At 37.3% G+C, this 24,717-nt stretch overlaps 1 long non-coding RNA gene across 1 annotated transcript in view; it reads left to right on the top strand.

The window, feature by feature from the left end:
• The first annotated feature begins 10,900 nt into the window (after positions 1 to 10,900).
• LOC103274236 overlaps positions 10,901 to 24,717 on the top strand; it is a 120,329-nt gene continuing 106,512 nt past the window's right edge. Inside the window, exons 1-2 of the long non-coding RNA XR_505246.1 lie at positions 10,901 to 11,150; positions 22,535 to 22,632. This is a non-coding gene — a long non-coding RNA (uncharacterized LOC103274236). The remainder of the gene's footprint in view (positions 11,151 to 22,534; positions 22,633 to 24,717) is intronic.

Genomic DNA, 24,717 nt, shown 5'->3' with positions numbered 1-24,717 from the left:
AGAGGTGCTGGGCAGCTGCACTGTCATGCCTGCCTGTAGTCTGCAGTTCAATGAAAGGCAAACAGATTCATCTGCTCGTTATGGGATATTGAAAAGACAGAACCATTTTGTCTCCATTTTTTTCTACACTTGCTACATAGGGAAGCTAAGAGGCTGATGTACTTGTTTTCCTGTTCCACTAGGGCTTTCTGAAAGTCTCTTTTACAGTCTGGTTGCTATCATTACATCAAAGTAACCTGTATTTCTCTTCTCTGTAGGGGAAGAACAGGCTGAATAAAGCAGGAAGGATGCCTTCTGGGTCTGCACTCCTTAACAAATACATATGGGATGTGACCACTTACATTTCTGCTCCCCTTACCGTTCTGCAACTAAGTAAATACAGAATGTGGTCTTCCCATGACTTCAGCAAAGAGGAACCCCAGCGATCGTTTGCCCTACTTCACATGGCTGTTGTTTCTAAGTGTGTACACACACACACACACACACACATACACACATACAACGTGTAAGGTGGGACCCAAAATAACTCCAGAATTTATTTATTAAAAATTGTGTATTTATTCTTACATATTTAAACTTCAGTCACCTTCAAAGTACTCTCCATTTGATGCAATACATCTATAGAGATGCTTTTTCCATTGCTCAAATCAGTTTTTGAACTTGTAAATTTTAATGCCTTTTAGTGCTTCTGCCATTTGTTTGTTTCATCTCTTCCACACTGGATAAATGTTTCCCTTTGAAGACTTTTTTCATCAGAGAAACAAACAAAAAAATCACCTGGAGTGAGATCAGGTGAATAGAGAGGATAGGCGCATGGGTCATGCCACTTTTGGTCAAAAACTGCTGAACACTCAGCATGGTGTGGGCAAGTGTGCTCGTAAATCACCCATTATGAATGGGCAAATGCATTTAAAGAATCTCCAAAAAGAAGTCACTGAAGCTGATTGCAGTCACTCACAAAAATGCTAGCCGGTACCCTGATGCCAATACATTCCTAGAACATTTACTTGAAAGAAGCCTGTACTATAAAGCACCCACCCACCAAAAGATAATTCTGGGTTTTTTTGGGGTCCACCCTCATATACATATGTTGCACACACAAACACACACACACAATTTGTTAATGCTCTATGTCCCTTTTCTTGTGCCTCTGCCCTCAGCTCTCCAGGACAGCACATATCTCCATCTACCCTAAATATCCTCTCTTGTGTATCACAACTAGTGCTACCCTTCCAAGAAATATCTATTGTTAAAAATTATACTTGAGGCTCAGGTTCCTGACAGGATTAGCTGCTACTTTCAAGAGATGTTGAATGAAAATAATTTATGTAGAAACTATTTACCAAGTAGTTTGAAATGGTTGATGAAGCCAGGTTCGGTGGCTCAGCCTGTAATCCCGCGTTTGGGAAGCTGAGGTGAGTGGATTGCCTGAGTCCACAGGTTCGAGACCCGCTTGGGCAACTTGGCAAGACCTCATCTCTACGATAAATCAAAATCTAGCTGGGCGTGGTAGCACGCGCCTGTAGTTCCAGCTACTTGGAAGGCTGAGGCCAAAGGATCGCCAGAGTCCAGCAGGTCGAGGCTGCAGTGGCCGGGAGTGGCCACTGCACTCCAGTTTGGGTGACAGAGTGAGACTCCAACTCAAAAAAAAAAATGGTTGATGAAGTGCCAGCAACTAGCATTAGAGAGAGCCATTGCCATTCCTGGCAGGAAATGCCATTCTGGGCAAGAGGAGTGAAACAGTGGTACCAGATCCCAGTGAGAACTGGAGCTTTGGAAAATCCAAGCAAGAGGTTTAGCCAAAGAGGAATACAGCTGCTTCTTTAAGTTAGAAAGTGAGATGTGGTGGGGGAGACTCTTGCATTTCCTGCTAAGACCTACCTTGGGCTGGACACAAAGGAAGCCAATGGACAAGGGCTTTCAGGTTATATAATCCATGACAAGTAGCCTTTGTGAGCTGAGAGTCTTTTCCCCTGTTGTTCTACTTCTATCCCTCTATTTACCACTCCCAACATCCTGTCTCCTGGTCTGCATTCCTTGGAGTCTACAGCTCCTGCCAGCAGCCCCTCTTCCAGGACTGCAGCCTTTGTTGGGCTCTGGGAATGTTTCTTCCAGGTGCCCGTTTAGTTCTCTCACTGTTGCAAGTCCCTGGGTGTCCCATTATCTTGTCTTGGCTCCCTTGAACCTGCTCTGTGTATAGTCTCTTCATTCATACTCCCCTAATTAGAATATCCATTCCTTGGAGAGTGCCAGAAAGATGATTAGTGAGGTTATCAGATGTGAAGAGTTGGTGGAAACTAGGGAAAACCTAGTGTCCCCTCTTATTTCTAAAAACACTTCTGTCTCTTTGCTTAAAAAACAAAGATGAGGCCAGGCATGATGACACATGCCTGTAATCCCAGCACTTTGAGAGGCTGAGGCAGGAGGACTGCTTGAGCCCAGGAGTTGGAGACTAGCCTGGGAAACATAGTGAGATTTTGTATTAAAAAAACCCAGAAAACAAAAATCCTGTTTAATAGTATATGGTGGATACTCAGGAATACACACATTACTATTCTACAAACAATTCTAGTAATAATTAAGAATAAATAATTATTACTAATATTTATTGAGGACTGAATATATGCTGGGACCTTGAAGCCTTACAGTGATCTCATGAAATAGATATTATTACTGTATTATCATCATTAATTTATAAACGAGACAACTTAGTCTCAGAATACTTGAATATTTTGGCTGAGGCCATGCAATAACAAAGTGATTAAGTATGGTTTTGAAACCCATAATCTAGTTCAAAGTAACTAATCTCACCATAAATGCATACTGTCTTGTTTTGTGTTCAACCTCAGCAATATGACATTACTAAAATCATGGTGGCAAGTCTCTGGGATCCAAGTTCAAAGACAAACAAATTGGAGATGACAGAACTCTTCCCCAGTGGTCAGAACTCCATCACATTATGCTCACAAAGGAAAGACATTTTTCTGCTTGTGGTCGACCCAAGAGAGTTTTTAGGTATATGATAACATACAACCTGGATTCCTGTCAGGGGGCAGGGTGTGGCAGGGTGGGAGGGTGGCAGATAGTATTTCTTCCTTCTCACTTATTTCAGATTCTTCCATCTTCCACAGCATTTGAAAGAATGTAACTATGTTTAGAAATACTCTCACCAAGTTAACAAATAAACTAAACACATGAGAAGTAGGGGGGAGAAGCAGGCTTTGATCTGGCAAGGCTGGAGCTTCCAGAAGTCTAAATTTGTTAAAAATGAAAAAGCTAAAAAAGCAAAACTGCTGATCATGAACATTTGACAGTAAGATTGCTTTGGCGAAGCATCATGTTGCAAACATCATAGTCAATGAGGTATTTTTTTTTTTTTGCAGCTCAGTTTCGAAAATCAAGTACTTTTCTGGCTCTATTGATGTTTGTAAAGACACAAACCACACAAAAACATAATACTTTAAGTTTTAAAATCTTACTTCTCTCCTCCCATCCCCCCACCCCCAACCCCCCACCCCCGCTCTTTTTCTGAGTCAGGGTTTTACTCTGTTGCCCAGGCTGGAGTGCAATGGCATGATTACGGCTCACCACAGCCTCAACCCCCTGTGCTCAAGGGATTCTCCCTCCTCAGCCTTCCAAGTAGCTGGGGCTACAGATGTGTGCCACCACATCTGGCTAATTTTTTTGGTTTTTTTTTTTAGGGACAAGTCTCACTATGTTGCCAGGCTCAAGCAATTCTCTTGCCTTGGCCTCCAAAAGTTTTGGGATTAAAGGCATGAATCTCTACCTCCAGCCTAAACCCTTGCTTCTCAAAATGGGATGGTGACCTGGTAGCATGGCCGCTTCTTGAAGCTTGTTAGATTTGGACTCTGGCTCCACCCAGACTTGCTCAATCAGAATGTGAATTTTAACAAGATTGCAGGTGATTCCCATGCACATTAATGTTTGAGAAACTGGGCTGTAGAGGACCGTTGGCCATGACCTTCACAACCTCACTCAAATCTTTTAGCCAACCCACTTTCCTCTTGTGCCCTGAATGTATAAATCAGTCCCTCTGCCTTTTCAGCATTTCTTAGGCACTCCCACATCCCTTTGGGTTATGCGTGTACCCACTGATTGGTTATTTCAAGCCATACTGGTGTAAACATTACTTTATAATCGAATTTCCCACTTGTGCATGTTTTTTTTTTTTTTTTGTAAGATACATTCTCAGGAGCTTCATCTACTGGGTGGAAGGGTATATGACTTTGAACGTGGTAAATATTGATAGACTTGCTTCCTAAGGTGTGGCACCATTTTATATCTCAGCAACAGTAGAAGGTAACTGTTTACACCTTTGTCATCACTAGAAATGATCAAATTTGTTTCTTTGTTAACCAAGAGGTAGAATCTAGGCAAAGTCTTGATTTCACTAGAGAGTTTCCCTGAGGCATTTAATAGAAGACTCACAAAAAGGGTGGAGGAGAAAGAGGAAATGCATCCTAAGAAGTGGAGGTAGCATGTGAACTGATATATACAGACTGATGTAAGGTTGAGCCTGTGGAGGTGGCTAGAGTTTGGACAGGTGCAGACAGCCAGATCGCACAGGGCCTGGCACACCTGCTGAAGAGGGAAGGCTGGGACCATGTTTCCATGGAGCCCAGGTAAATATGGTGTTGAGAAGGTAAAACCAAATATTTTGTTTTTCTTTTTCACCTGTTTGAAGGAGCCATCTATTTCCTGTCAAGGTGCTGACTGATAATGGTAGTGTCCTTATAATGGACTTATTTTCTCCTAAAACTCAAGTTAGACAAGGTGGGTGTGGGCGTGAGAGAGTTGGCTGTCAGGAAGACGGTGTTTATTAAATCTGAAAGGCAGATCCAAAATTTTAAATTTTTTTGATGTTCTCGTTTTTCTGACTAACATAAAGTTATTTGTAATGCTTTTACTAGAAGTCTCACATATTTTGGAGTGTAGGATGTCAAACATTATTATTACTTCAAACTATTATTTTTCTACTATGTGAACACTTAACATGTGAAAGACACTGTAATAAACACTTGACACCTATTATCTCATTTACATTCTGAGAAGGAGGTATTATGATTCTCATTTGGCCCCTGAAGAAATAGAGATTTTCAGAGAGATTAAATAAGTTGACTGTGGTCACAGATCTAACCAGTGGTTAAAGAAAAAAAAAAGGATTATTTGCCAATGAACTTAACTTCTAACGCTAAAATGTCAGTCAAAAACTTCCACTCTGAACATAAAATTCTAATATTGATCTGAATCACAGCTTCAGTAAAAACAGAATTGATAATATATATACACCCTCAGTTAAATTGAAATTATTATAATTAATATGAATGTGTTTAAATTAGCCTTGAATAATATTTTTCTGAATTATTCTAAAATGGAATAAAACACTGTTCAAGTTCTTCTCGGGTGCTTACTTTAAAACTAGATAAAGAGGGAACTGACTTAGAAATCTAGGTTTTGTGACACTAGTATTCTTTTATTTTAAATTTTATTTTATTTTAGATTCAGGGGATACATGTGCATGTTTGTTACATAAATATATTGTGTAATGGTGGGGACTGGGCTTGTAGTGTACTCATCAGCCAAATAGTAAACATTGTACACAATAGGTCATTTTTTAACCCTCACCCCCTTCCAGCCTTCCCCTTTTTTGGAATCCCTGGTGTCTATTACATACTTGTGGATCCATTGTTTAGTTCCCACTTACAAGTGAGAATATGTGGTATTTGATTTTCTGTTTTTCAGTTGACACTACTATTTTAAAGGACTTTATATTTGATGTTAGACATAATTTTTCAGGTTGTAAGTCTGAGAATATCTCTGCCTTAAACCCAAAAATATTTCTCAAGTGAAATAAAGAAAGTAGCATTAACAATTGAAGGTTGTGAAAACTTCTTTTCAGAATTTATATTTTAGTTCTTCTAGATCCCATTTGCAAGTTGCTACTTATTTGACTAAGGTGAATAGTGTTAAAGTATAAGATATAAAGGAACTACATAGCAATGCCAATAGTTAGTATTTCTGAAAAAAAAAAAAAAGACTGAGACTCTCTAGATGCCAATTGCTAGGCTGTACCAGCAAAAAAAGAGATGGTCTGTTACCACATGCTCCATTTTGACTGGAGAAGACAGAGCAGATGGTTGGGTCATCAGTGCAGTAACTCGACTAAGCCCAAGTTTAGGTGAATTTAATTCAATCTTGTATCTCTTAAGAGGGAAATAATTCCATCCTCATGGAGTTTCTGAGAGCACTAAGTGACAGAACATATGTGACTGTGACTAGTATAATAAATGGCGTGTTGAAATTGTTACATAGCACGTATAAAAACTGTTAAGTATTTTATATAAATAAATATATGATAGGTCAGGGAAAATGTACTAACCCTAGGAACTAAAGCAGAGAATTGGTAACATCTCTGAAGGACTTAGAGCAGGAAGACTTTTGAGATAGGTCTTTATCAAAAATCACTTAAATATTATATTTATCAATGTGTTCAGACTACATATTATTGAGTCTTGCCTTGTAGAATAGTGGAAAGAGAAGTAGATTTGGCTTTAGGTGATCCTGAGCTTTTATTTTCTTACTGTAAACTGGTAAAATTAACCAAGTCTATCTTGTTGTGGGTTGCTGTGGGTCTTAGAAAGTATCATGTCTATAAAATTACTTGGAAATACAGATATAGTTATTCAGATATAAGACATTATTATTTTGATTAATAGAAAAATAGCTATCTATATTGTAGATTAAATTCCTTAATTCATAGATATCTCAGAATAACAATTTGAATTTATAGGACAATGTGTTGAAAAGAATTTTTAACTCTTGGGAAAAAATGTGTGTGTGTGTGTGTGTGTGTGTGTGTGTGTGTGTGTGTGTGCATATTAGTCACAGAAAATGTCTGGACTGAATTGTTGAATTGTTTGAGATAATAAAATTTGTGGAAAGGTATAATTTAAAATTCTGAGATCTAGTTTATAATAAGTATAATTTTAAGGGCCAAGAGCTATCATTGAATATGACTTCTAAACACATGAAAATTAACTTAAATTCAATATTCCTTTCAGCCCTATGGTTTTATGATTATATAATAAACTGCTTTCTGTGAATGGTTGATGCCCTAAATTGAAAGACCTTCATCTTCTAAACTCTTTGATGAGTTTGGATATCTATTTTTGGACATAAGAGCTGTGGAAAGCCGGACTATCCTGCATACTAGAAAGAGAAGAATTTGGAGAGTTCAGATCTTGCAGGGAGGAGGGTAAGAAGCAGAGATGGGACTGAGAGGGGAGAGAATAAGAAGAGAAGCCCACATCTTTGATGAAATTTATTATATCAAAAAAGTAATGTGTGCAGATAAATCTTTGTTAAACACTAGTGACAGATGGAATTTGGGTCACCTGGGAGAGGGGTGAGGTAGTATATGTGGAACCGGGACTTCAGGACACAGTGGATGATGTCAGACTTTAAGTCCTTGAGAAGTTGCAGACGGGTTTTAGACTTCCACAGACTGGAATTGGTAGGTATTTGAGCAAATTATACCGAGATCTTCAATTGGGCAAAAAGGTCCTATCTTATACTTAGGTTACATACATTTATTTATTTGTAATTTCTAACCTGTCTGCTTTCAAAAGGAGAAATAATACATCTGTTATATTATTTACTATAATAGAACTTTTAACAGGAGAATTAACCTAGGTCAAGGGTTTTTAAATGGGCAACGGGGCAATTTTGTCTTCAGGAGATACTTGTCAATATCTGGAAATATCTTATCATCACTGGCACCTTGTGAGTAGAAGTCAGAATGCTGCTCAGTATTCATTGATGCACAGTACAGACCCCACAACAAAAAATATCTGACCCCAAAATGCCAATGGTATTGAGCTGAAATACTCTTACTTAAGTCAACTTCTCTTTTCTATAAATGAGAAACTGAACATCAAAGAGGGTCAGTGACATGTGCCAGGTCACACAGTTGGCAAACAGATAAGTCCTTTAGTGTTTCTCCCATCACACTATTTAACTTCTAAGAGCTAAAGTTCTGAAACGGAAATGTTGGAAAAAGAGATTTTTATGGACATATTTAGGCATGAGACATACTAAATAATTGCATTAACTTTTAAAACATAATACTGCTTACATTAGGATATCTAGGCAAAAGGGAAAACGGAGACTTCAATTATGTTATATATGTTTGACCATATATAACATAGTACAAGCCATATTCATAACATTTTATCAAATTACCACCCAGCATAATGGTTTTCAAAGTTTAGCATGCCTCACAATCACCTGGACAGAGGACTTATAAAAACGCTAATGTCAGGATTCACTCCTGAGGTTCTCTGACTCAGTAAGTCTGGAGTAAGTTCTGCATATCTGTATGCCTAACAAGTTTCCAGATGATGCTGATGTTGTTAGTTGGGAGACCACACTTTGAAAACCACTGACCTACCATTTGATAGGTACCTAGTAAATTTTGGCCTAATATTGTAAGGATTTAAGGATATAATCTGACCAAAAAATATAATTTCACTGTAGAATAAATTAATTGATGGTGCTAATTCTTATTTACAGAGAAAACATAATCATACAGTTGGCAGAACTACAACTAATTTAGACTCATGTAATTCAAACTCCCTACCTTAAAAGTGAGGAAATTAGCCTTTAAAACTTGTTACCACAAAAAATCCCTTTTAGCAATAGTAAATAAAAACTGTATTAAGCCAGGCTCAGTGGCTCAGCCTGTAATCCCGCACCTTTGGGAGGCTGAGGTGAGTGGATTGCCTGAGCCCGCGGGTTCGAGACCCGCCTGGGCAGCGAGACCTCATCTCTACAATAAATCAAAAAAAAAAAAAAAATCAGCCGGGCGTGCTAGTGCATGCCTGTAATTCCAGCTACTTGGAAGGCTGAGGTGGAAGGATCGCCGGAGCCCAGCAGGTTGAGGCTGCGGTGGCCGGCAGTGGCCACTGCACTCCAGTCTGGGCGACAGAGTGAGACTCCAACTCAAAACAAACAAACAAACAAAAAAACTGTATTAAATGAAAATCATTTACAGGCAAATTGAGTACTGACATTGTGATCCTAAAGATATATAAGCTCAATTATTTTTAAGTACAATTAAGTATGTATGCTTAATTTTTAACATTAATCTTATGAAGAATAGTCTAAATGCCAAACTGAGTAAAACCTAGTCTCATGGGTCTCTTGTGCCAAACTCTGTCTATAGGGAAAATATCTATTGACATCAGTAATATAAAATCAGGCCCTGAGGGACCATAACTGTCTCTTCAAATTATTTGGAAAAACATATCCTTGTTTAATCAATTAAATATAGTATAAAATTATAAGCAGTCTATTTCCATTATAAATAATCAATGTGCTACTGTTAATCATGGTTAATAGAGTAAAATGTACCCTCAAGGACATTTATTTCAGTAACACTAATTTTCACTTTTTAATTTTAAAAATGCAATAAATTTTAAATACTTTAAAACTACCTGTTACCTGAAGAGTTACCTGGGCTAATTAATCCATTTCATGCCAGTCTTCCTTTAGAGACACCCAAACAAATGACTGAGCAGTCAACCTTCCATTTAGCCATTTGAGATCATGTACACAGTTTATACAGTCTTTATTCTCCTAATTCATGTCATCCTGTCCAAGGCAATGGACTTCACTTGCCAAGGGCACATAGGAAGCCAAACCATCTCAAATGTGCTGCATTTTACCTTCAACTTTTAAAATATCCATCTATCTTTTAAACTAGGTGCCATCTGTTGTATCATCCTCTCTGGTTGAATCTTATTAAAATTCCTTGCCAATATCACCCTGCTGCTGCAATCTTACGATGATACTTCTTCAGGCTTTCCTGCGGCATTCAAGAGCCTGCTATTTTAACTAATTCTTATAGCAGGACACGATGTAAGAGTCTAAAACAGAATCAGTGCTGCACTGTTTCTACTTTTACTCATAGGGTGAACAACTGGTCATGTCAAACCTGGGATCATCCCTCTAAGTTTTCTAAACACAGCACAGTTTGAGCCAATGCAGTTAACCCACCCTCCTTCCGTGCTAGTATCAAATGGCGCTTTTGCTGCAGTATTCACCTTGGAACTAAGTAGGCAGGATTTATTATTTGTTGAGGTCACATAACTGCCAGGTTACAAAGGCTCCATTCTTACATTATCACAAACAATCACAACAGAAGACAAAGACAGGCAGACATATAGCTCATTTACAAGGGAAGCAAATTTGCAGCCAGAGACAAGGGCAACATAACAGCCAAGAACTGCAGTAAATCTCTTTGAGCTAATAGCCACATCTAATAATGCTCTCCTACAACACCTCCGATCACATAGTTTAAACATCAAACCAACATTTATTCCTCGATGGTTAGAGATAATGCTTGATAAGCAAATTCTAATTTACAATTTATTTGCTCTCTTAAGTGTCTTATAGCTAGGATTACTGGAAGACTTACTATGCTTGTTCAAGCATGCTGACAGAACTGGAATCTCAGTAATTTCTCTCTGCACCTCTCAGCATGGCTGACAGACATCTGCCAAAACTATAGTACATAAATCACTGAATCATGCAAAAATATTTACCCCCAAAAGATGTAGTAAAAGCTCAGCTTCCTCCAGCTTCCATAGCCCCTGAAGTGTTAATCTGTAGGAACAGTTCCATGAGTTTCCACAGGCCAGCAGTGTGTCTCCTACACTTGACCTAGACAGCCTTACATAACAAAGCACCAGTGCTGGGGAGCTCGCTGAATGTCATCACCAGCAAGAGTAAGAAGTATTGGCAGCAGCAGGCAGGCGGGCAGGCTGGGAGTTTGCATGGAAATCACAAAGTCTTTCTTGTCTTTCTCTTTTGAAATATTTTGGAAGGAGGGTTAAGAATAACTCAGGAACGGGTCTCATTCTTTTTGTGGGAAGAATGACCAGAAGCATAAAACCTAAATCTTCCAGTGAGTGCAAGATATCTCTTTCGGTGTTTGCTGTTAACCTAACAGAATGAACTGCTGTCTGTACAATTTCGTACCATGACACCTAAAATGAAGGAAGTGGTAAACCAAAGTAATAACTCAAAGGCTGCCACGGATGGCTTTTGTCTACTTTTAACTCATTGTGGTGAGTAGAGGGAAATGTATATATGTAACAAGATAGATTTGGGGGTGTAAGTTGTTTTGCAGGATGATAATAGAGGGTTTGTAATGAGTGTTTATGTTCCTTAAATACATGTTTGTGAGCAAGATGATAGCATTTTTACTCTTGTATATTCAATTCAGAATGTAGTGGGTTAAACAGGTTGTGCTAAATGTATTTCAACTTGTGAAATTTTAATGCAAGTGATAAGAAAAGCAGATACCTGACTATGGTGCTTTGCAGATAAATGACAGATGTGTTAATTACTTTTATTTTCTCTACTAAAAAATAAAAGCTGAATTTCATTTAAGGTGATTTTGCATTTAATGAATCTTTTTTAAAACTTTGAAAACAATTTCCCAGAATGGAGCAAAGGAATCACAGTGCTTTTGAGATAATCTTTGTTAGACTTGTTCCTAGATCCCTGGCTGATACTTTAAAGCAAATTAAAAACAATGTACTCTCCATCTAATTTTCATTCAATTATCTCAAATGTGTGCAATACGAGTTATACTCTTAAAAGCTAGAAATAATAAAACCAGTCCTCTATTCTGATTCTGAGTAGAGTGGAATTATATTATTAATATAAGATGACATTATATTGTTTAATTATATATAAAATTGTGGTTTGATCTGAGATGTGGGCGAAGATGTATAATTCCTGAGGTAACAGAAATAGAGAAGAAGCCATGCATCATTTAAAAATAATCTTAATGTTCTGCTTTAAGCTGGGAAACCTATCTGCTAATGCATCACACTGAGAATAGAATGAAGAAATAGAATTTAGGTCTATGAGAGAACACAATGATCTAATTCCAACCCATGATTTAACTTGTAAGAAAACTGAGGTAGAGAGAAGTTAAATTATGTGCCTAAATAACACAGAGGAAGGAGTGAAAACTGTTTTTCCTGATGCTAACCTGATATTTTGTCACCATACTACAGCGAATACCTGTCCTTTGACACTAGAGTAAAGATTTGATGTATAATAACTTTTTTTTAATCATAGAAATGACAGAAAACAAAGTGGAGTCACATTCAATCTTTACTTTTAGCAGAGGTCTGATTTTGGAAAAACAAGTTCTTTAAGTGTTTAAATGGAAGAATTTTCTTCAATTATTTCTTACAAATGTAATGAACACATGGGTGCAACATTTAATTAAATTTTCAAATGATAAAATTGCATTCTGAACATTAAGCTATATAGATCATGCTGAAGGCCCAGATCCGTGTGTTTTGTTAATGCTGTTGTGGAGCTAGGCTACTCCATCTCTTGGAGAATGAATGTACCTGAAATAAACAACCCAGAGGAAGAAAAGAACTGGAACACAGAATGCTTTTAAAAGATTCTGTTTTATTCCTTTCAAAGAAACAGAGCCTCTTGAAGTCAGGCACTGTGATTTCCATCCTTGCACCACTGCCCCTACTACAATGCTGACTGGGTCCTCAATAAAAGTTTGCTGAATGAATGGAAGGATGAAAAGCATTTGTAATGTGTTCGGGTGTGGGAACTACATAAATCATGGTCTAACAGAGTTTTTTTGAGGAGTCATTTTAAGAAGTATATAAAAATGTTTTATTACTATATATATATGTATATATATATATATCAGTTTAATAATTGCCAAGGTAAATGAACCCTTGGAACCTGTTCTTATACAAAATTTTGGGAACATTTTTTCTAATGGATTCAACTTGGTATAGGTTTGGCTATTTATAAAGGATAATCCAAGCCGGGTTTGGTGGTTCAGTCTGTAATCCTGCGCCTTGGGAGGCTGAGGTGAGTGGATTGCCTGAGCTCGCGGGTTCAAGACCCACCTGGGCAACTTGGTGAGACCTCATCTCTACACTAAATCAAAAAATTAGCCGGGCGTGGTAGCGCGCGCCTGTAGTTCCAGCTACTTGGAAGCCTGAGGCGGAAGGATCGCCAGAGCCCAGCAGGTCGAGGTTGCGGTGGCTGGGAGCAGCCGCTGCATTCCAGTCTGGGCGACAGAGTGAGACTCCAACTCAAAAAAAAAAAAAAAAAAAAAGATAATCCAACATTCACTAACTTAACCATAGAGAGGTTTGTTTTTCTCAAGTGATATTAAGTCTGCAGGTAGGACTTCAAAGCCAGTTTGACAGACCCACTGTCCTCAGGGGCTTAGGCTCATTTTTCTTCCTCTCAATCATCTTTGACCTGTGACTTTCATCCTCCTGTTTGGTGCCTCATGGTCTCAAGAAGATCGCCTCGCCTCCACCATCCTGATTACATTCCAGGCAGGAGAACAAGAAGAGAAAAAGACATAAGGCATGTACCAGCTGAGTCAGCTCTTTCTCCATGTGCTTTCCCAGACAACATAGAAACTTTAACTTATATCCTATGGGTCATAATTGAGAAAAATGCCCACTCCCTCCTGCAAGGGAGCTTGGAATATTTGTTTTTAGTTGAGCCCACTGCCACTCCCAAATAAACCTGGGGCTCTGTTTTTTAAGACAAAGGCAGTATTTCCCCATATCTATTCTCCCTTAACATATAGTTTTGGTTACTGGTAAAATTTTAAAGCATTCATTGTGATTCGTTAGTCTAATGTTGAGTTGAACTCCTAAATAGCAAAATGGCTCCTTAATTTATATCTGTCTTCTATGGGGAAAAAAAAATCTTACTTTTACAATAGAATGTTAGGGAAACAGATGGATTTATAACAACACTGTAGTAGTCAAATAGATGCGAAAAGGAAACTGTAGACAGACTTTCAGAATGAAAAATAGAAAACAATTCCATACCCCATTCCATCCCATATCACTTCCCAAAATAAGGTTGTCTAAAGTAGTCTTGTTTGTTTGTTTTCTGAAAAGATTCTGACTATGGACGAATAGGTGAGCACTGAATTAAAGTTCCAGCCCTTGAAATCTCTGCAATTATGAGGTAAATTGGTGTTTCACTAATTTAGAAATAAGACTTTTCCTGAGTTTTTCTGTTCTGCTTGCAAGGTTGTTGGAATTAGCTAGAGTGAATAGCATGTGGCTCCAGCCTCCTAACTGGTTCACAGAAAAGCTGTGTAAGTTCTCCCAATTCGGTTACAAGAACATCTCTCTAGATCAAAAACTGTTCTTCATATTGGGACAAAGAATGATTTTGAAAGAACCTGGAGCATGATAACCCCTCTGTCCAAAAACTTTACTTTAGACTTATAGAGGGCTTCTGAGTTGACCAGAAGCTCTCACATTTTGGAGGAAGAAATGATGGCTTTCTTAGTTCTGTCAAACCCAACTTTTCTATAGAAGACAGTTGACTTCTGAATCCAAATCACAAGCACCTTGAAATAACCTATTTAAAAACAATTGTATATTGCACTAGGCTCTGCTTCACTGAAAAGCCTCACAGAACATGGTATTCATTTCACTCTCTTACAGAAATAAATAGAAGAAATTCTTTGTAGAAAATCAGGTTATTTCCAGACTAACTAGAGACTGCAACGTTAACAGGTATTTAGTAACTGACAGGCATAGATTTTATAAATGACAAACTCAAGGTAGAACAAAATTGTAACTTCATTTTTATAAGTTAATTTAATTTCTATATTAATGTTCCATTTTACCTAATGGCAGAAAATTTTATTTAATTATGTCTGAGCCCACTGAATAACTTTAGTATTTTTTCAGTTTTTTTAGGTTTAACCCCATAAAATGTGAGATTTTAATTTTTGCTCTTTATATTAATTAGAGTAAAATTAGCTTTAACAACAAACATACCCCAAATCTTGGTGGTTTAGCACAATAAAACTGTTTTCGGTACTCAAGAAAGGTCCTATATAGCTGTTCCTGGTTGACAGGTAGCCTTCCGTGTGATTACTTGTGGATTCAGGATCCTTCAGTCTTGTGACTTCACTTGCCTCTAGGAACTCAGTCAGTTGACAGATGGCGAAAGAGATCATGAAGCATCACACCTACCTCTTCAGTCCAGAAGTGACACACATGACTGGCTTATATTTCAATGGTGAGAAGTAGTCCCATAGTCCCACTAGATGCAATGGAAAGCTGAGAAATTCTCCTACCTTAGTAGCCACTTCCTAGAAGGAGGCATGGATTTTAGTGGTCACCAATCTCTCTTTACCTACCTTCCATTTTAGTAGTTGAAACATTTTTTAAAGTTATATCATTTTTCTATCAATGATCACATTTAAGATTAATTAGAGGACTGAGAGAATTTAATTTGCATGTAGGGAGGGGTAAATTCTTCTTTGTGTTGGTGTTATAATTGGTTATATTTTGTATCTTAAAATGAGATCACATACTTTTTCTCCACTCATAGAGACCAGATAATCTTCAGTATCAATTTTCTAATTTTTACATTATAGTATCTGGGATTCAGGTCTCTTTTACATTTTAAATAAAGTATCACAGAAAAAAAGAACTGAGTACCACATGTTCTCACTCATAGACAGACCCTGAACATTTATCATAATATTAAAAGAAAGGGATGGGCAATAACAGGAAACTGCCGGTGGGGGTGAGGGGTTGGGGAAGCAGGGGGACACACTTGATCAAAAAGTGTACCTCATCTCAAACCAGGTGAAGTGGGGACCAAGATGAGGCCCAAATTTTACCTGTACAATGACCACTGGTATAACTAACCCTGAATTGTACCCTACATCTTTAAAATAAAAATTAAAAAAATTAAAAATAAAAATAAAGAAAGAATGAAAGAAAGACAGAAAGAAGAATCTAAGTTACAGCATGTTACGAGAAACATGGCACGTCTATATTCACCTTAAAAGTATGATTTCTGAACCCATTCTGATCGTGGTGTACAGCTGATGTCTTGATTATCACTTTTGTATTTCAGGCAGGATGTAAGAAGGGACAAGGGGAAAAGGAAACCTATATTAGGAAAGCGAATTGCTCATAAATCCTTGGCAGATGTCTTCCTATATCTCATTGACTAGCATTGTTATATGGCTATTCATAGGAGCAAGGGAGGAGTCTGGGGAAATACAGCTTTCAAACTAGATTCATAGATGTCTCAAACAAAATTCAGTTCTCTTAATAAGGAAGAAGGGGAGAAAGTATGTGGCAGGCAAATAACAATGTCTGTCTCAGTATTAATAGACCAACTAATCCGACTGAAGTGGTTATACATTTATTTTATGTTTCCCAGAGGGCATAGTATTAGTGTGGGAGGGGAGAGAGGGGAGGATAGGAGAGGAGAAGAGAGAGGAGAAAGAGAGGAAGAGATGAACAGAGAGACAGAGACAAAAATTGGGATGGGGGAGGGGTGGACAAAGAATGAGCCCTACAAAAGAAAATTTCACAGTGTTTTGAGATGAATTCTAAATATACTGTGAAGGATATTCTAACATAATGGAGAAATAGTTTACAGATCCATAGAAACATTAAAAGAAGGTCTGATAAATATATTCCAGAACTGGAGCAAGTATGTTTATGATTAGTACCCTGGAATTTGTGTTGGAATTGTGAAGAATGAGGCCCCCTCAGGCCTTTAGTAGTAATGGCCTGAGGAATGTCACTGTTCTAGTGATCTATTTCCTAACAGAGCTTGGGAATAGCAACTGTACTCAAGGGATTTCACAGTCTAAAGCCAAACATGTCCATCTAAACACGTGGACAATAAATAAAAAGATCAAAGCAGATGTTTTATCAGGTGGACAAGCTAATGTGGTGACAGAGGTAGATGGCCAACACTGATGAGGTCCTCTTTAGCTCTGGTCTAGGGTTTTGAGTATAGTTGCTGTTTTATATTACATTGTTGCTTTGAATTAGATTTTAGCAGGAAAGAGGGTGGGAATAAGGAAGAAGGAGAGAGAGAATGTTAATTGGTGTTGAGAATGAAACCCTAGGCAATCTAGAAACTGCTTTTTAAAAATGGTTATCTAACTTAGCAGTTATGAATCAAGGTGTTTGTAGATTTATAATTTTGTCTTGCTATAGTTTTCAGTCTTGAATTATTTTCTGAGACTGCAGGGATATATACAAAGTAGGTGTTCTACTTAGTCTAAGAAGTACCCCCCAAAAGTTTTCTGTTCTTACCAGTTGCCTCTCTTCATTAAACACACACACCCCACCACAACCACCACCACACCAGAACTTCTCAGTTTTGAAATACAAAGGAGAATCATCTAGGTTAGGCTATGAGTATTGATGGGAGGATGTGGGGTGGTAGTAACTGGGAAAAAGAAAAAAACCAAGTATTCAAGTTTTGTCCTTTCTGGCATTTTCTCTTTTCGAAATTGATTACCCAAGAGACATCTCAGAATGTGCAGGCCCTGGTTCATTATCCAGTGCTTTAAATTATTTTTAATTTAGCCCTAAATGGCCTAAAGGGCTGGCATAACTGCATTGTCTTTTCTTTTCTGGGATCCCTACATCTTATGAGGGGGACTGAAAAAAAAAAGACAGAATTACTTTTTGGAGGGCCGGTGCCTTATAGTACAGGCTTCCCCTGCTAGGTAAGTGTTCTAAGTAGCCATCAGAATCAGTGTACCAGCTAGTGTGTTGTGAGAGGCTGCGTTCAGCTTCAGTAAATTTTGGGGGGGAGATTCTTTTAATGCATTTACCCATTTCGTGATGAATGATTTTATAAGTATACCTGCCAAACTGCATTGAGTATTCAGCAAAATAGCAAGACGCCCATGCCTTACCCTCTCTATTTACCTGATCTTGCTCCCAGGGACCTTTTTTTGTTTCCTTGATGAAAAATGTCCTTAAAGAGAAACCTTTTGACGATGTGGAAGAGGTGAAACAAAAAATGGCAAAAACACTAAAAAAACTCAAAATTGCCAGGTTCAAAAACTGTTTTGAGCAGTAGAAAAAGTATCTCGATAGGTGTATTGTATCAAACAGAGAGTAATTTAAAGGTGACTGAAGTATAAATATGTAAGAATAAATACAAAACTTTTCATAAGTAAATTTGGGGTTTTTTGGGTTCCCTCCTTGTATTTCTAGTCAATTCCCATATAGTTATCCTTTCTCAGAAACTCCTTTCTAGATCTGTGGATAATTCACAGACCAGTTCAAGAGAAACAAGAGTTTACTTTTCCATGTACCTATTTTGGTCAGAGTTCCATTTCATTGAATTGCTTACAGATATGAGAAATCCTTAAGCTATTTCATGCCTCGGTAAATATGCTTAGGCTTTCTCCCCTCATCCAACAAGCCCGGCTTCATTACTCTATCTGTGGTCCTTTCCCAAAAGTGAAATGACATTGATACAGTAATAGGTATCAGTGATAGGCATCAGGCAGTCTTTCCTAATTCCGTGCACCTTAGTGGAAATGGTTAATGCTCACTGGGATATTTCTGTGGTCTATAAAGGTGCTTATATTATTTTATCAAGTATATTGGCTTGTATCGTCAATCTCAACTAATTGGTTAACTATTTGAAAGCAAAGATTGTGGATTATTCATCTTTGAATTTTTAGTACCAAAAATAAAGCCTTATTGGAACACAATATGCATTCAATTACTGTTCATTGCAATTTAAAAATTGTAATTATTAATAAAATGAAGATGAACCCATCTACTTTAAGAAAGCCAAACATGAATTTATTAAATAGAAAATACTAGGAGTAATGATATATCCTATAAAAAGATACTTCACTTTGTAAGAGATCACCAAATTTTTATCAAAAATGTCATTTAAAAATTGTCTTTACACTTAGCTTACTCCACAAATAAATATCTTTCTTTTTTTCTCTTTTTTTTTGAGTTGGAGTCTCACTCTATTGCCCAGGCTGGAGTGCAGTGGCATGCTCACAGCCACCCCAGTATCTACACTGGGCTCAGGCGATCCTTCTGCATCAGCCTCCAAGTAGCCGGAATACAGGTGCATGCTATCAAGCCCAGCTAATTTTTTATTTTTATTGTAGAGATGAGGTCTTGCCAAGTTACTCAGGCTGCTCTTGAACCTGTGGGCTCAGGCAATCTACTTGCCTCAGCCTCCCAAAGTGCTGGGATTACAGGCTGAGCCACCAAGCCTGAAATTTATTTCTTAAAATAAGCAACATCTGTACTTCCAAAATCCAATTCAGGCAATTATTTGATCTTTTAAAACATAAATTATAATCTAGTCTTGGTATCAGCTCTGGTTTGACTGTGCTCCACCTATTTTATTAAATCCATATGTAAGAATTTAAAAAATCCCTCTCTCTTTTGAGAAGTTAGACATTGATAGCCTATTTTTAAATACCTAAAAATTGCAGAAATGACATCAAGATTTTTTGACACATTTTTAAATTACATATTTCTCCCTATATGATATAAGATGCTTTAGTTTCCAGAACTCTCACATTTGTTTTATTATTTTATTGTTATAAGAACCCTATAATAGGTGATGACCATATTTCACCACCTATTCAAAAAATGGAAAAAGAGTGCACATAATTTTCTCACAATCTCACAGTTAGGTTACTGACTCTTTTCTTATAGTTTATTTGTTTTTGGAATTTATGTTTTCCCATGATAGGCTTCCATACTGTTCAACATGCTCTGTATATTTTTTTAGAGTGTCAGCAATTCAAGCAGTCAACAAACATTTCTTGTGTCACACTTTGTTTATTGCTTTGACAAAGCATTCAGGAATTTTGTATCAGAATTGCAAGTTAGGCTCTTGTACTTTGAACCAGCTTTAGAAATGCTATATTCCAACAGCAAGTCTTAGTTCCCTCAGACATTTTTATGTGAAGATCTGTGAGTATATAATACTCCAAACCAGCAGTGCTCCCTCTGCTTAAGGCTTAGAACTCTTTCTAAGGGTGGAGAACTAAGCTATCCTTTCTTAGCTGAGCAATCTAGACCAACCCTTTTGCCTCATCTCTTTCCTATCCTACCCCATAACCTCCCAATTTTCAGTTAAAGAAAAGACCTGCAAAAATTAGATAACTTGCCAGAGGGTAGTCAGTAGCAGGGCTTGGAGTCAAATAAATGAAAAATCAATATAACTGTAATGAATAAACAGCTAAGATTAGTTTTTGTAGATACAGCTGGATAATGAAAAACTTAAGCAAATTCTCGAAACATGTTTTTCATAGTGACAATATATGTGCTGAGACTCTTGCCTTTCTATAACCAAAGAAGTTGATGAGAATGCTGAGCTAATAACAGATAAATGCTGATCATATTATATGTTTGTATGAATGTGCTTTATAATTTAGAGAGCATATTCAATTATTTGATCCCCTAGAAACCTGGGTTCTTATTTAAATCCACATGGAGTGGTGCTATGGCTTGGGTATTTGACCTCCAGACCTCATTTTGAATTTTGATTCTCTATGTTGAAAGTGGAACCTAATGGGAGCTATCACTCATGATAGCTTGATACTGTTCTCATGGAAATGAGTGGGTTCTCATTCTTTTAGTTTCCTAGAGAGCTAGTTGTTAAAAAGAAAAAAAGGAAAAAAAGGCCTGGCTTCCCTCTCCCCTTGCTTCCTCTCTTTCCATAAGCTCTGTACACACTGGCCCCCCTTCACTTTCTGCCTTGAATGGACATTTCCTTAGACCCTCATCAAAAGTAGCTTGTAATCCTGTACCTTGGGAGGCTGAGGTGAGTGAATTTCCTGAGCCCGCGGGTTCGAGACCCGCCTGGGCAACTTGGTGAGACCTCATCTCTACAATAAATAAAATTAGCCTGGCGTGGTAGCGTGCACCTGCAGTTCCAGCTACTTGGAAGGCTGAGGCGGAAGGATCACCGGAGCCCAGCAGGTCAAGGCTGTGGTGGCCGGGTACGGCCACTGCACTCCAGTCTGGGCGACAGAGTGAGACTCCAACACACACACACACACACACACACACACACACACACACACACACACACACACACACACACACTAGATATTGGTGCCACATTTCTAGTACAGCCTGCAGAACCATGGGCCAAATAGACCTCTTTTCTTTATAGGTTACCCAGCCTCAGGTGTTCCTTTATAGCAACATAAATGAACCAAGACAGGTACATAAGGCAGTCACTTACCTAATTCCATGTCTCTATTAAGATGGAGCTCAGAATGTATCCCAGGTCGTGGAACTCTGCATGTGGTGTGCTATGCAGCACATCACACTGTAGGATTCTACTAGCCCCATGCAGCACTACATGGATGTGAGGTTGGAAACATGAGAGAAGAAAGTCAAATACTAACCCAAACCTGCCACAGAGAATCTGTTACCACTCCAGCTCTCACTTGGAATTTCAAAAGTGAAACTCATGATTTCAGAGATGGGCTGAGGCTCATGAAATTCAGTGATGATCAGATCTTCAGAAATGCCAAGCTTTGATATATTTGTAGCAATTAGTTCCCAGATGATTTTTATTTTGGGGAAGAAAATCTCAGAAGTGATTAGTCAACTAGCTGAACAGCTGCAAAAGTCTTTAGATTTGAAGGCACTGCCCTCTTTGCAGAGGACAGGCAATAGCATTCCAAATGCAACCACATTTTGCACATACAAGAAATTACTCTGTCAGCAGGCTTAATTAGGTAGTAAAAATTTGCCTCTAATTCTGACATTAAGGTATGGTATAAATCAACCAACCATAGGATTTGGAGGTTGGAAGAAACTTGAATATTGCTATTGCCCCACATGGCTTCTTTGGCATACACAGAAGAAAAAAATTGACTTTAAGTAGTGTTTTTCTTTTCTTTTCTTTCTTTTTTTTTTGGTAGTGATAGAGTCTTGTTATATTGTACAAGCTCCTTTCTAACTCCTGGCCTCAAGCAGTTCTCCCACCTGGACTTCTAAATTACAAGAATAAGAAACAATGCCTGACCTTTATTAGTATTTCTTTTAAAGGAAAAAAAAAAATTCTAGAACACACTCAGACACACACTCTTCCTTACATTACTAAATATAAGACACTTTTTAAATGTTATATATTAGTGATTTAATATTTAATTTTTCGAGTCCCAATAAAATACAAGTTTTATTTAATAAATAATAGCATTTAACATATTACATTTATAAATATTGAACACACATAAGTTATTTCATTTCTTAATATAAACTTATTTTATAAAACAAAGCAGAAAAAATATTACCTACAAGAAATACCACATCTTGATTGTATTCTCTCTGTAATCCTGGTTCCTTAGCATCCAGGGTAAATTTTGTAGGGGCAGATGGGACTAATTATGCCTTTCTCATAGGATTGTTTTTAACTTTAGTGGGAAGATATATGTTAGTCACTGGCAAGTGATAGGCAGTCAATAGTGTTCTCTTCCAACCTCCCTTCTGCCCTCATGCAAAAATGGTAAATTTTATTCTTAGTAAGACAAAGGAAGACTATTTTAGTTAAATAAATCTTCAGATTCTAGTAAACTGGAAATGTATTCTTTGCACTTTTTAGAAACTTTGTTTTTGTTCTCACTTATCTGTTACAGGAAAGGTGGAAAGAATGGAAATGTCCCTTGTGCATGGAGAAGGCCTACTTTCAGCATATGCATTAATCTCTGATCCACTGAGTGACTGAACTTTCAAGGTATCCTTGCTTCTGATGTACTCAGCCATCTGCTGTATATTCACCCTAGCTAACAGCAAGCAATATTTATTGATTACCCATCCTTCTGCTTGGTTGTCCTGTCCTCCAGAAGTCAGTATACAATTCAATCCTTTTGGACTATTGAAGGTCTGGGAATGTATGACATGAACATATTACTCTGTATGGTTAGTGTTGTGTTCCAGAAATATATTGGAGTTTAAAGGAGAATTTGGCCACTTCCTTGTTTGATGAGCTGAGAGATCTTCATGAGAAAAGTGGAATTTGGATAGAGACTTGGAGATAGGGGCATCACAGGGAACACTACACAGTCAAGAGAGAGAGTGGAGTGGTTAATCCTCCTTGGAGAAGAAAGAAAAAGAGAAGAATATGCTAGAAAGAAAGAAAAGGCCAGTTAATCTGTAGCTAAGGGTTTGTGCATTATCATGATTAATCACAGGCACAGTTGCCAAGCTTTCATCATAAAAATATTCTCCAAGAGAATTCATCAAGTTCTATTGCCTATTAATTTCTGTCCCAGCAATTTATTTCTTATCTTTAATGACAGAGAATACTTATTTGTTTAAAAATGAGGGCAAAAAGATAAAGTTTATTAAAGGAATAATTTTATGTGATATTTAAAAATTAAACAATGTCATTGCCCTAAGCAAATTACAAGTCTTTAGTTTTAGTATAAGTCTATAACATGTCCTTGAAATTTCTAAATATATAGCTTAACATTTTTACTTAGAACATATTGATTGGTAGTGTTTTGGCATCTCATATTTATTTTTATCAAAATATCACAAAGCAAGGCAAAGTAGTATTGTGCCACATGTTTTGGATTTGGGATTTTAAGTAACTTGATTAATAATCCTACTTTTACCATTAAATACTCTGTTCTTGTATAACCTTAAATATATTTTCCATCTGTGCATCTGTATACTCATGCACAAAATAAATGAGACAAAACATAAGTGCATTTTAATCCCTTCAGATTCTAAAAAGTGTATGATGTTACATTTTCCAAAGAAAACACAATCTTCTTTATTTTTATCTTTTTTAAAAACCGTGCTCATGATGAATAAAATCTGCACAGTTCGAATCATTTCTTTTGTCAGATAGCAAGAGAATTTTTCTAGGACTACAAGCCAGCTTCTAGCCTACTTAAATCTTAATGTCAAAACCAACTTCCTAAAGAAACTTAATGAAATAAAAAAAGATTTTTAAAGGAGGTCTTCTTTCTGTTCCTGGTGGGGGATTGCAAGGAATCCTGAAATAAGTGTAATTTAACACTGATAATAACAGCACAATGCTTTGCAGTTTCAAAGTATATGTCAGTCATAATCACACTGGACCTAAATGACCTTTTTCTAAAATATAATAACGTATTCATGCCTCACCACTGGAACTGGTAAGGGAATGGCTCCCTTATGAAGTCTGTGCTATCGTCCGTGTAAAGGTTATATCCATAGGAGGCCAACTGCTGATGGATGGTTGCCCCACTTATGAGCACAGCTGAAAGTTCTTCTGGCAATGTTACCATCTCTTCTCAGTTCCTCAACAGAAAGACTGAGCTCTTATTCTCTGAATCAAAGTGTGTTAGAAAGGACTTTGCACATATAAACTAGCTCACACTACTGATTAAGCATTGCTATTGCATATCTATCAACAGAAGCCATTCCTGCTCCCCCCGCAACCGCCAGAAATCCTGCAAGAAAGCCAATGATAAGTTTCTGTGTATTCATAGTCTTCAAAATTCTTTCAGCTATTTTCTAAAGCTTGGGTCATGTATGGGTATTCTAGCTACACATAAATAAATAACATCAGTGCTAATAGTGCATACACTTTTTGTTGTGAGGTAATTTTGTCCTAAATGCCTATTACTATATATTTTTAATTCCCTCAGAACAAATCAAACTTTTTTTTTACAAAGTTGCTAATTTGTATGCTACATCTTTAAGTTTTGAGAATATAGGAGACTCTATCTCTATTCCACAAGGAAAATTTGAATTTTCTAATTTCTAGTATCACTTTGTAATATTTAAAGTTAGTATATTATATAAACCAAAATAAAATAATAATTAT

The sequence above is a fragment of the Carlito syrichta genome, unplaced genomic scaffold (genome assembly GCF_000164805.1).
Source record: "Carlito syrichta isolate Samal-C Ts95f unplaced genomic scaffold, Tarsius_syrichta-2.0.1 Scaffold314643, whole genome shotgun sequence".
In the NCBI taxonomy this organism is placed as follows: domain Eukaryota; kingdom Metazoa; phylum Chordata; class Mammalia; order Primates; family Tarsiidae; genus Carlito; species Carlito syrichta.
Note: the sequence above shows the minus strand (reverse complement) of the source record. Positions and strands in the feature narration are given on the sequence as shown.